Source organism: Piliocolobus tephrosceles, chromosome 12, assembly GCF_002776525.5.
Source record: "Piliocolobus tephrosceles isolate RC106 chromosome 12, ASM277652v3, whole genome shotgun sequence".
NCBI lineage: Eukaryota > Metazoa > Chordata > Mammalia > Primates > Cercopithecidae > Piliocolobus > Piliocolobus tephrosceles.
Window position 1 is genome coordinate 90,331,802 of NC_045445.1, and position 12,365 is coordinate 90,344,166.

Consider the following 12,365-nt stretch of genomic DNA (forward strand, 5'->3'; position numbering starts at 1 on the left):
AAAAAAAAAAAAAAAAAAAAAAAAAAAAAAGAAAGGTTTACCTCTGTGAGATGAATTCACACATCACAAAGCAGTTTCACAGATAGCTTCTTTCTAGTTTTTATCTGGGGATATTCGTTTTGTTTCCCATAGGCCCCAAAGCACTCCTGAAGGTCCCTTCACAGATTCTTTAAAAGATTGTTTCCAACCACCTCAATCAAACGAAGGGTTTAACTCTGTGAGATGAATCCACACATCACAAAGCAGTTTCACAGATAGCATATTTTTAGTTGTTCTCTGGAAATATCCATTTTTTTTCCCAATAGGCCACATTACACTCCTCCCAAATGTCTATTTACAGATTCTGCAAAAAGAGTGTTTTTAACCTGCTGAATCAAAAGAAAGTTTAATTCTGTGAGATGAATACACAAATCACAGAGCAGTTTCACAGATAGATTCTTTCTAGTTTTCATCTGGGGATACTCTTTTTTTTTTCATAGACAACAATGGGCTCCAATATATCCCCTCACATATCCTACAAAAAGATCTTTTCATTGTCCTGTATCAAAGAAAACATGTTATAACTTTATGAGATGAATCCACATATCACCAAGCTGTTTCACAGATTGCCTCTTTCTAGATTTTATCTGGGGATAGTTGGTTTTTCCTCTTAGGTATCAGTGGGCTTTCAAGTAACCCTTTGCAGATTCTACAAAAAGAGTGTTTCAAGCCTGCTCAATCAAATGAAATGGTTAACTCTGTTAGTTGAATCTAAACATCACCAAGCAGTTTCACAGATAGCTTCCTTCTAGTTTCTTTCTGGGGATATTTGTTTTTTTCTCCAAAGGCAACTATGGGCTCCTAAATGTCCCTTCACAGATTCTGCAAACAGAATGTTCCCAACCTGCTGAATCAAAAAGGTTTAGCTCTGTGAGATGAATCCACACATCAACAAGCAGTTTCACTGAAAACTTATTTCTATTTTTTATCTGGGGATTTTTCATTTTCTCCCATAGTCCCTAATGGGCTCCCAAATGTGCCTTCACAGATTCTACAAAAAGAGAGTTTCCAAGCAGCTGAATCAATCTAAAGGCTTCACTCTGTGAGATGAATTCAGATATCACAAAGCAGTTTCACAGACACCTTCTTTCAAGTTTTTATCTGGGGATATTGGGTGTTTCCCCATAGGCCTGAATGCGATTCGAAATGTCCCTTTGCAGATTCTACTAAAGGAGTGCTTCCAGCCTGTTGAATCAAAACAAATTTTATCTGTGTGAGATGAGTCCAACAATCACCAAGTGGTTTCACAGATAACTTCATTCTGGTTTTTACCTAGGATACTCGGTTTATCCCTAGAGGCCTCAATGGGCTCCCAAATGTTCCTTCAGAGAGTCTATAAAAAGAGTATTTCCCATCTGCTGAATCAAAAGAACACTTTAACCCTGGAGATGAATTCACACATCACAAAGCAGTTTCAAAGACAGCTTCTTTCTAGTTTTTATCTGGGGATATTCTGTTTTTTCTCCAAAGGCTTCAACAGGCTCCATATTGCCCTTCACAGATTCTACAAGAAGAATGTTCCCACCCTGCTGAATCAAAAGAAAGGTTTAACTCCATGAGATGAATCCACACATCACAAAGCAGTCTCACAGATATCTTCTTTAAAGTTTTCATCTTAAGATTTTGGCTTTCTCTTCACAGGCCTCAATGGGATTTCCAGTGTCCATTTGCAGATTCTAAAAAGAGACAGTCTTGGCTGAGCATGGTGGCTCACGCCTGTATTTCCAGCACTTTGGGAGGCCAAGGTGGGCGGATCACGAGGTCAGGAGATCGAGACCATCCTGGCTAACATCCTGGCATAACAGGAGATCGAGACCATCCTCTCTACTAAAAACACACGCAAAAAAATAGCTGGGCACAGTGCAGGGTGCCTTTAGTCCCAGATACCCAGGAGGCTGAGGCAGGAGAATTTCAGATCCAAGGAGACTGAGCTTGGAGTGAGCCGAGATAGCACCACTGAACTCCAGCTCTAGCCTGGGTGAAAGATTGAGAATCCATCTCGAAAAAGAAAAGAATAAAAAGAAGAGATAGTCTCCAACTTGTTGAATCAAAAGAAACATTTTGCCCTGTGAGATGAATCCACATATCACCAAGCAGTTTCTAGTTTTTATTTGGGGATATTTGTTTTTTTCCTTTATAACTCAATTTGCTCCCAAGTGTCCCTTTCCAGATTCTACAAAAAGAGTGCTTCCATCTGCCAAAACATAAAAGAGGTTCAAGTCTGTGAGATAAATCCAAACATCACAAAGCATTTTCACAGATAGCTTCTTTCTAGTTTTTATCTCAGGATAATCAGTGTTTCCCCATAGGCGTCAATGGGCTCCCAAATGTCCTTTTGCAGATGTGACAAACCTGCTGAATCAACAGAAAGGTTAACTCTTTCAGATGAATCCACACATCATAAATCAGTTTCACAGATAGTTTCTTTCCAGTTTTTATCTGGGGAAGTCTGGCTTTTTTCTTGTAAGGCTCAATGGGTTCTTAAGTGTCCCTTCTCAGTTCTGTGAAAAGAGTGTTTGCAACATGGTGAACCAAAAGAAAGGTTTAACTCTGTGAGATAAATCCACATATCACAAAGCAGTTTCACACAGATAGCTTCTTTTTATTTTTTATCTGGGGATATTCGCCTTTCCCTTATAAGCCTCAATAGGCTCTCAAATGTCCCTTCGCAGATTCTACAGAAAGAGTGTTTTACAACTGCCAAATCAAAAGAAAGTTTTAATTCTCTGAGATGAATCCACATAGCACAAAGCTGTTTCACAGAGAGTTTCTTTCTGGTTTTTATATGGGAATAATTTGTTTTACCCTGTAGAACTCAATGGGATCCCAAATGACCCTGTGCAGTTTCTAGGAAAAGAGTGTTTCCAACCTGCCAAGTCAAAATTGGTGTTTGATTCTGTTCAATGAATACACACATTAAAAAGCAATTTCACAGATGGATTATTTTTAGTTTTTATCTAAGGATATTTGGTTTCTTCCTATACACCCCTATGGACTCCCACATGTCCCTTTGCAGAGTCTACAAAAGGAGTGTTTCCAACCAGCTGAATCAAAAGATACTTTTAATTCTGTTAGATGAATGCACACATCACAAAGAAGTTTCACAGATATCTTCTTTAAAGTTTTCATCTTTAGATTTTGGCTTTCTCTTCACAGGCCTCAGTGGGATTTCCGGTGTCCTTTTGCAGATTCTAAAAAGAGACATCCCAAAACTTGAATCCAAAAGAAACGTTTTAATCTGGGAGATGAATCCATACATCACCAAACAGTTTCACAGATAGCATCTTTCTAGTTTTTATCTGGGGGTATTTGGTTTTTCCCTCTAGTGCTCAATGGGCTCCCAAATGTCCCTTTCCAGATCCTATAAAAAGAATGTTTCCATCCTGCTGAATCAAAAGAGAGGTTTAATGCTGTGAGATAAATCCACACATCACAATGCAGTTTCGCAGATAGCTTCTTTCTAGTTTTCATCAGGGGATATTCTGTTTTTCTCCTTAGGCCTCAGTGAGCTCTGAAATGTCCCTCACAGATTCTACAAAAAGAGTGTTCCCAACCTGCTGAATCAAAAAATGTTTTAACTCTATGAAATGAATCCAAACATCACAAAGTAGTCTCACTGATAGCTTCTTTCTAGTTTTTATCTGCGGATATTCTGTCTCTCTCTATAGGACTCAATTTACTCCCAAGTGTCTCTTCACTGATTCTACAAAAAGAGTGTGTTTCACCTGCTGAAATAAAGAAATGTTTACCTCTGTGACATGAATCCACACATCACAAAGCAGTTCACAGATAGTCTCTTTCTAGCTTTTGTCTGGGGATATTTGATTTTTTTCCACAGGCCAAAAGTGTTCCCAAATGTTCCTACACAGATTCTACAAAAAGAGTGTTTTCATCTTGCTGAATCAAAAAAAAAGTGTTTTAACTCTAAGGGAGAAATCCAGACATCGCTAAGCAGTTTCACAGACATTTCTTTCTAGTTTTTATCTTGGGATATTCATTTTTTCCCCACAGCCCTCAATGTGGTCCCAAATATTCCTTCACTGATTCTACAAATAGAGTGTTTCGAAACAACTGAATCAATCAGAATGCTTAATTCTGTGGGCTGAATCCACACATCACAAAGCAGTCTCAAAAATAGCTTCTTTCTGGTTTTTATCTGTGTATATTCTGTTTTTTCTTATAAGCCTCAATGGGCTCCCAAATGTCGCTTCACAGATTCCACAAAAGTAGTGTTTCCAAACTGTTGAATCAAAGAAAGATTTAACTCTCTGAAGTGAATCTGCACAACACAAATCAGTTTCACAGATAGCTTCCTTCTAGTTTTTACCTACGGATATTTGTCTTTTTCCCATAGGCCTCAAGTGGCTCCCAAATGTCACCTCAACAATTCTACAAAAAGAGTTTTTCCAACCTGCTTAATCAAAACGAAGCTTTAACTCTGTGGGATGAATTCATCCATCATAAAACAGTTTCGCAAGTAGCTTCTTTCTAGTTTTTATCTGGGGATATTTAGTTTTAACCCATAGGCCTCAATGGGGTCCGAAATGTCCTGTTGAAGAGTCTAAAAAGTGAGTTTTTTCAACCTGCTGAATCGAAGGAAGGTTTAACTCTGAGAGTTAAATCAGCATACCAGAAAGCAGTTTCATAGACAGCTTCTTTCTAGTATTCATCTGGGGTTAGGTTGTTCAGTTTTTCTCCAATGGCCTCAATGAACTCCCAAATGTCCATTTTCAGATTCTACAAAGGAATGGTTCCAACATGCTGAATGAAAAGAAAGGGTTAACTCGGTGAGTGAATCCACACATCACAAAGCAGTTTTACAAATAGCTTCTTTCTAGTTTTTATCTGGAGATATTTGGTTTTTCTCTATAGGCCTCAATGGGCTCAGAAATGTCTCTTTGCAGATTCTACAAAAAGAGTATTTCCAATGTACTGAATCAAAGATAGGTTCAACTTTGTATGATTAATGTACACGACAAAAAGCAGTTTCACAGATACCTTTTTTCTAGTTTTTATCTGGGAAAATATTCCGTTTTTCCCCATAGGCTTCAATAGGCTCTCAAATGTCCCTTCACAGATTCTATGAACAAAGCGTTTCCAACTTGGTGAATCAAAAGAGATGTTTAAGTCTGTGATATGAATCCACACATCACAAAGCAGTTTCACAAGTAGCTTCTTTGTAGATTTTATCCAGGGCTATTTAGTTTTTTCCCATAGGCACAAATGGACTTTCAAATGTCCCTTCCCATTTTGTATACAAAAAGTGTTTCCAACCAGCTGAATCAAATGAAAGGTTTAATTCTGTGAGGTGAATCCACATGTCACAAAGCAGTTCAACAGATAGCTTCTTTCTACTTTTTATCTGGGGATCTTGAGTTTTTCCCCATATGCCTCAATGCGATCACAAATGTTCCTTCACAGATTTTACAAAAAGAGTGTTTCCAAACTGCTGAATCAAAAGAAAGTTTTAACTCTCTGAGATTAATCCACACAACACAAAGCAGTATCACAGATAGCTTCTTTCTGGTTTTTATCTGGGGATATTTTGTTTTTCCCCATAGGATTCAGTGGGATCCCAAATGTCTCTGCACAGATTCTATTAAAAGAGTGTTTCCAACCTGCTGAATCAAAACTGAGGTTTAATTCTTTGTGATGAATATGCACATCAAAGAGCAGTTTCACAGATAGATTACTTTTATCTGGGGATATACAGTTTTTTACCATACACCCATATGGGTTCCCTAATGTCCCTTTGCAGATTCTACAAGAAGAGTGTTTCCAACCAGCTGAATCAAAGGATAGGTTTAACTCTGTTAGATGAATCCACACATCACAAAGAAGTTTCACAGATATCTTCTGTAAAGTTTTCATCTTAGGGTATTTTGTATGTCCTCATAGGCGTCAATGGAATTTCCAATGTCCCTTGCAGATTCTACAAAAGAGATGGTTTCCAACTTGTTGAAACAAAAGAAACGTTTAGCTCAGTGAGATGAATCCACACATTAGCAAGCTGCTTCAAAGATAGTTTCTTTCTGGTTTTTAATCTGGGGATATTTGGTTTTTCCCTTTAGGGCTCAATGGGCTCCCAAATATCCCTTTCCAGATTCTACAAAAAAGAATGTTTCCTTCCTGCTGAATCAAAACACAGGTATAACCCTGTGAGATGAATCCACACATCACTAAGCAGTTTCACAGATAACTTCTTTTAGATTTGTTCTGGGGATATTTGCTCTTTCCCCATAGGCCTCAAAGTCCTCCTATATGTCCCTTTGCAGACTCTCCACAAAGAGTATTTCCAAAATGCTGAATCTAAAGAAAGTTTAAGCTCTGTGAGATGAACACACACCACAAAGCAATTTCACATATATCTTCTTCCTGTTTTTGTCTTGGGATATTTGTTTTCTTCCCATAGGCCTCAATGGGCTCCTAAGTGCCCCTTTGCAGATTCTCAAAAAAGAGTGTTTCCAACCTGTTGAATTGAAATAAAAATTTATCTCTGTCAGTGGAATCCACACATTAAAAAGTTGTTTCTCAGATAGATTCCTTCTACATTTTATATGGAGATATTTTATTTTATCCCATAGGCCAGAGTGGTCTCCTAATTATCCCTTCACAGATTCTCCAAAAATAGTGTTTCCAAACTGCTGAACTGAAAGAAAAGTTTAACTCTCTGAGATGAATCCACACATCACAAAGCCATTTCACAGATAGCTTCTTTCTAGTTTTTCTCCAGTAATATTATGTTTTTCCCCATAGGTCTCAATGGGCTCCCAAATGTCCCTTCGCAGATTCAAGAAAAAGAATGTTTCCAAACTGCTGAATCAAAAGAAATGTTTAACACCATGAGATGAATCTACACATCACAAAGCAGTTTCTCAGATAGCTTCTTTCTAGTTTTTATCTGGTGATACTCGATTTTTCCCATAGGCCTCAAAGGTCTTTCAAATGTCCTTTCAGAGATTCTACAAATAGAATGTTTCCAACCTGCTGAATCAAAAGAAAATTTTAAGTCTGTGAAATGAATCTACTCATGGTAAATCACTTTCACAAATAGCCTCTTTCTCGTTTTTATCTGGGGATAGTTGTTTTTTTCCCCATAGGCCATAATGGGTTCAAAAATGTCACTACATAGATTCCAGAAAAAAAGGGTTTCCTACCTATTGAATCAAAAAATGTTTTATTCTGTGAGATGTAGCCACATGTCACAAAGCAGTTTCACAGATAACTTCTTTATAGTTTTTAAATGGAGATATTCCTTTTTTTGCTCATTGGCCTCAAATGCCTCCCAAACATCCCTCTGTGGACTCTACAAAAAGAGTGTTTCCAACGTGCTGAATCAAAAGAAAGATATAATTCTGTCAGATGAATCCACACATAACAAAGCAGTTTCACAGACAGCTTCTTTCTAGTTTTTATCTGGCGATATTTTCTTTTTCACAAAAGGCCTTGATGCACTCCCAAATATCCCTTCACAGATTCTGCAAAACCGGCAATTCCAAAGTGCTAAATGAAAAGAAATGTTTAACTCAGAGAGATGAATGCACACATCAGAAAATGGTTTCTGAGTTAGCTTTCTTCTACTTTTTATCCTGGAATATACGAATTTTTGAAATTGGCCTCAAAGGCCTCCAAAGTGTTCATTCGCAGAATGGACAAAAACAGTGTTTCCAAACTGCTGAATGAAAAGAAGGGTTTAACTTTTTGAGATGAATGCACACATCACTAAGCTGTTTCTCAAATGGATACCTTGTAGATTTTATCCTCGATTTTCATTTTTCCACCATTGTTCTCAATGAGTTCCCAAATATCAATTCGCAGAAGGGACAAAAACAGTGTTTCCCAACTGCTTATTCTAAAGAAAAACTTAACTCTGTGAGTTGAATCAACACATCACCAAGCAGTTTCACAGGTAGATTCTTCCTAATTTTTATCTGCAGATATTAGTTCTTCTTCATAGGCCTCAATGGGCTCCTAGGTGTCCCTTCTCAGATTCTATGGAAAGAATGTTTTTAACCTGCTGAATCAAAAGAAAGCTTTTACTCTGTGAATTGAATCAACACGTCACCAATCTGTTTCACAGACAGTTTCTTCCCATTTTTTATCTGAGGATATTCCCTTTTTCCGCATAGTCCTCAATGGGCTCCTGAATGTCCCATCACAGATCCTACAAAAATAGTGTTTTCAACCTGCTGAATCAACAGAAAGTTTTATCTCTGTGAGATGAATCCACACATCACCAAGTAGTTCCACAGATAGTTTCATTCTAGTTTTTATCTGGGGATAGTCTGTTTTTCCCTTAGTCCTCAATGGGCTTCAAAAATATCCCTTCACAGATTCTACAAAAAGAGTATTTCCAACCTTCAGAAGTAAAAGGAAGTTTAAACTCAGTGAGTGGAATGCACATATCACCAAGTAGATTCACATATAGCTTCTCTCTAGTTTTTCTTTGGGGATATTCAGGTTTTTCTCGTAAGACTCAAAGGTCTCCCAAATGTCCCATCACAGATTCCACAAAAACAGTGTTTCCAACCTTCTGAATCAAAATAAATGTTTCACTCTGTGAGATGAAAACACACATAACCAAGAAGTTTCACAGATAGCTTCTTTCTAGTTTTTATGTGGGGATATTCAGTTTCTTCCCATAAGCCTCAAAGAGATCTTAAATGTCCCTTCGCCAATTCTACAAAAAAAAAAGTTTGCAAACTGCTGAGTCAAAATAATGGTTTCTCTCTGTGGAATACATCTACACATCACAAAGCAGTTTCACATATAGCTTCTTTCTATTTTTTATCTGGGGATATTTGCTTTTTACCTGTAGGCCCCAGTGGTCTCCCACATGTCCCTTCACAGTCTCTATAAACAGAATGTTTCCGTGCTGCTGAAATGAAAGAAAGGTTTATCTCTGTGAGATGATTCTACACATCACCAAGCAGTTTCAGAGATAGCTTATTTCTAGTGTATATCTGGGTATATTCCGTTTTACCCCATAGGCCTCAAAGGGCTCCAAATGTCCCTTCGCAGATTCTATAAAAGGAGTGTTTCCAACTTGGTGAATCAAAAGAAGGGTTTAACTCTCTTAGATGAATCCACATATCCCCAAGGATTTTCATCTATTCATTCTTTCTAGTTCTTATCTGAGGATATTGGATTTTTTTCCATTGTCCTCAAAGGACTCTGAAGTGTCTCTTCACAGATTCTACAAAAACAATGTTTCCAACCTGCTGAAAAAACAAAAGTTTCATCCCTGTGAGATGAATCCACACATCACCAAGCAGTTTCACAGATACATTCTTTCTAGTTTTTATCTGTGGTTATTGGGATTTTCCCCATATACCTCATTGCAATCCCAAATGTTTTTTCACACATTCTACAAAAAGTGCTTCCAACCTGTTGAATAAAAAGAAAGGATTAATTGTGTGAAATGAATCCACACATAATAAAGTAGTTTCACTGATAGCTTCTTTCTAGTTTTTATCAGGTGAAATTCGGTTTTACCTTATCAGTCTCAATGGGCTCCCAAACGTTCTTTTGCAGATTCTACAAAAAGAGTGTTTCCAACCTGTTGAATCAAAAGAATGGTTTAACATTGTGAGACGAATCTACACATTACAAAGCAGTTTCAAAGATAGTTTCTTTCTGGTTTTTATCTGTGGAAATTCGCTTTTTCGCATAGGCCTCAAAGAGCTCTCAAATATTCCTTAGCAAATTCTACAAAAAGAGTGTTTTCAACCTGTTGAATCAAAAGAAAATTTAACACAGTGAGATGAATCCACACATCACCAGGCATTTTCACAGATAGTTTTATTCTAGTTTTTATCTGGGGATATTGTTTTTCTTTTTTTTTCCATAGGCCTCAAAGGCCTCTCAATTTTCCCTTTACAGACTCTACAAAAGAGTGTTTCCAACCTACCAAATCAAAAGAAAGGTTTGACTCTGGGAAATGAATCCACACATCAACAAGAAGTTACACTAATATGTTCTTTCAAGTTTTTAACAGAGGATACTCTATTTTTCCCACATAGGCCTCAAGGGAATTTGAAAGACCCTTTACAGATTCTACACAAAGAGTGTTTACAACCTGCTAAATTAAAAGAAATGTTTAACTGTAGGAGATGAATCCACACATCACCACGCTGTTTCACAGATAGCTTCTTTCTAGTTTTTATTTGGTAATATTAGGTTTTTCATCATAGACCCCAAAGGGCTCCAAAATGTACCCTCACAGATTCCCAAAAAATGTGTTTCCAACGTTCTGAATCATAAGAAAGATTTAATACTGTGAAATGAATTCACACATTGCACAGCAGTTTCACCAATAGCTTCTTTGTTGTTTTTATGTGGGGATATTTGGTTTTCCCAACAGGCCTCTATGGGCCCCAAAATGTCCCTTTGCAGATTCTACAGAAAGAGGATTTCCAACCTACTGAATCAAAAGTAGCTTTTAACTCTGTGAGATAAGTCCAGACATCACAAAGCAGATTGACATGTAGTTGTTTCTAGTTTTTATCTGGGGATATTCAGTTTTCCCCATATACCTCAATGGACTCCCAAATGTTCCTTCACAGATACTGCAAACAGATGGTTTCCAACATGGTGTATGAAAAGAAAGGTTTAACTCTGTGAAGTGAATCCACACTTCACCAAGCAGTTTCACAGAGAGTTTTTTATTTTTAGTTAGTGTCTGAGGATGTTCTTTTTTTTTTTTCTGTAGGACTCAATCAACTCCTACATATCCTTTTGCAGACTCTAAGAAAAAGAGTGTTTCAAACCTACTGAATCAAAAGAAAGATTTAACTCTGTGAGATAAATCCCCACACACCAGGCAGTTTCACGGATAGTGTCTTTTTAGTTTTTATCTGGGTACATTTGTTTTTCCTTCACAGGCCCCTAAGGGCTCTCAAATAACCCTTTGCTGATTTTGCAAAAAGAGTGTTTCCAACCAGATGAATCAAAAGCAAGTTTAATTCTATGAGATGAATCAACACATCACCAGGCATTTTTGCAGATAGATTCTTTTTAGTTTTAATCTGGGGATATCAGTTTTTCCTCATAGGCATCAATGGGCTTTCAAATGACCCTTTGCAGATTCTACAAAAAGAGTGTTTCCAACCTGCAAGGTCAAAAGAAAGGTTTAACTCTGTTAGATGAATCCACCTATCTCAAGGCAGTTTTTCAGGTAGCTTCTTTCTAGTTTTTATCTGGAAATATTCAGTTTTACCAAATGGGTGTTAACGGACTCTCAAATTACCCTTCACATATTCTACAAAAAGAGCGATTCCAACCTGCTGAATCAAAAGAAAGATACATCTCTGTTCTATGAATCAACACATCACCAAGCTGTTTCACATATAGCTTCTTTCTGGTTTTTATCTGGGGATATAGTTTTCTCCGATAGACCTCAAGGGGCTATCAAATGTCCCTTCACGGATTCTGAAAAAAGATTGCTTCCTTCCTGGTAACTCAAAAGAAAGTTTTAACTCTGTGAGATGAATCCACAGATCAACAAGCAGTTTCACGGATAGCTTCTTTTTAGTTTGCATCTGGGGATTTTCAGTTTTTTCCCTTGGTCCTCAGTGGACTCCCAAATGTCCCTTCACAGGTTATACAAAAAGACTATTTCCAACCTGTTGAATTAAAAGAAATTTTTAGCTCTATGAGATCAATGCACACATCACCAGGCAGTTTCACAGGTATCTTCCTCCTAGTTTTTATCTGGGGATATTCGGTTTTTCCCCACAGGCCTCAATGATTTCCCAAATGTCACTTCACAGATCCTACAAAAAGAAGGTTTCCAACCTAACGAATCAAAAGAAAGTTTTAATTCTGTGAGATGAATCCACACATCACCAAGGAGTTTCTCAGATAATTTCTTTCTAGTTGTTATCTGGGAATATTTGGTTTTTCCCTATAGCCCCCACTGGCTCCTAAATGTCACCTTGCAAATTCTCTAAAAGAGTGTTTCCAACCTTGTGAATCATCAGAAAAATTTAACTTTGTGAAATAAATCCAAACATCACAAAGCAGTTTCACAGATAGCTTCTTTCTAGTTTTTATTTGTGGATATTCGTTTTTTGTTTTTTTATTTTTTGCAATAGGTCTCAATGGACTCCCAAATGTCCCTTTGCAGATTCTAAAAAAATAGTGATTGCAAACTGTTTGGACGAACCGAGGCAAGATGGTGCACTTCCGGGTTCTTCATCCCCCCCTCCCAACTTTTCCCGCGCAGAGGCAAGATGGTGCACATCCGGGTTCTTCACCTCCCCCTCCCAACTTTTCCCACGCGCGCGAAAATGCAGCCGGCGCCCAGGGAGGGTGCAGACCAACTG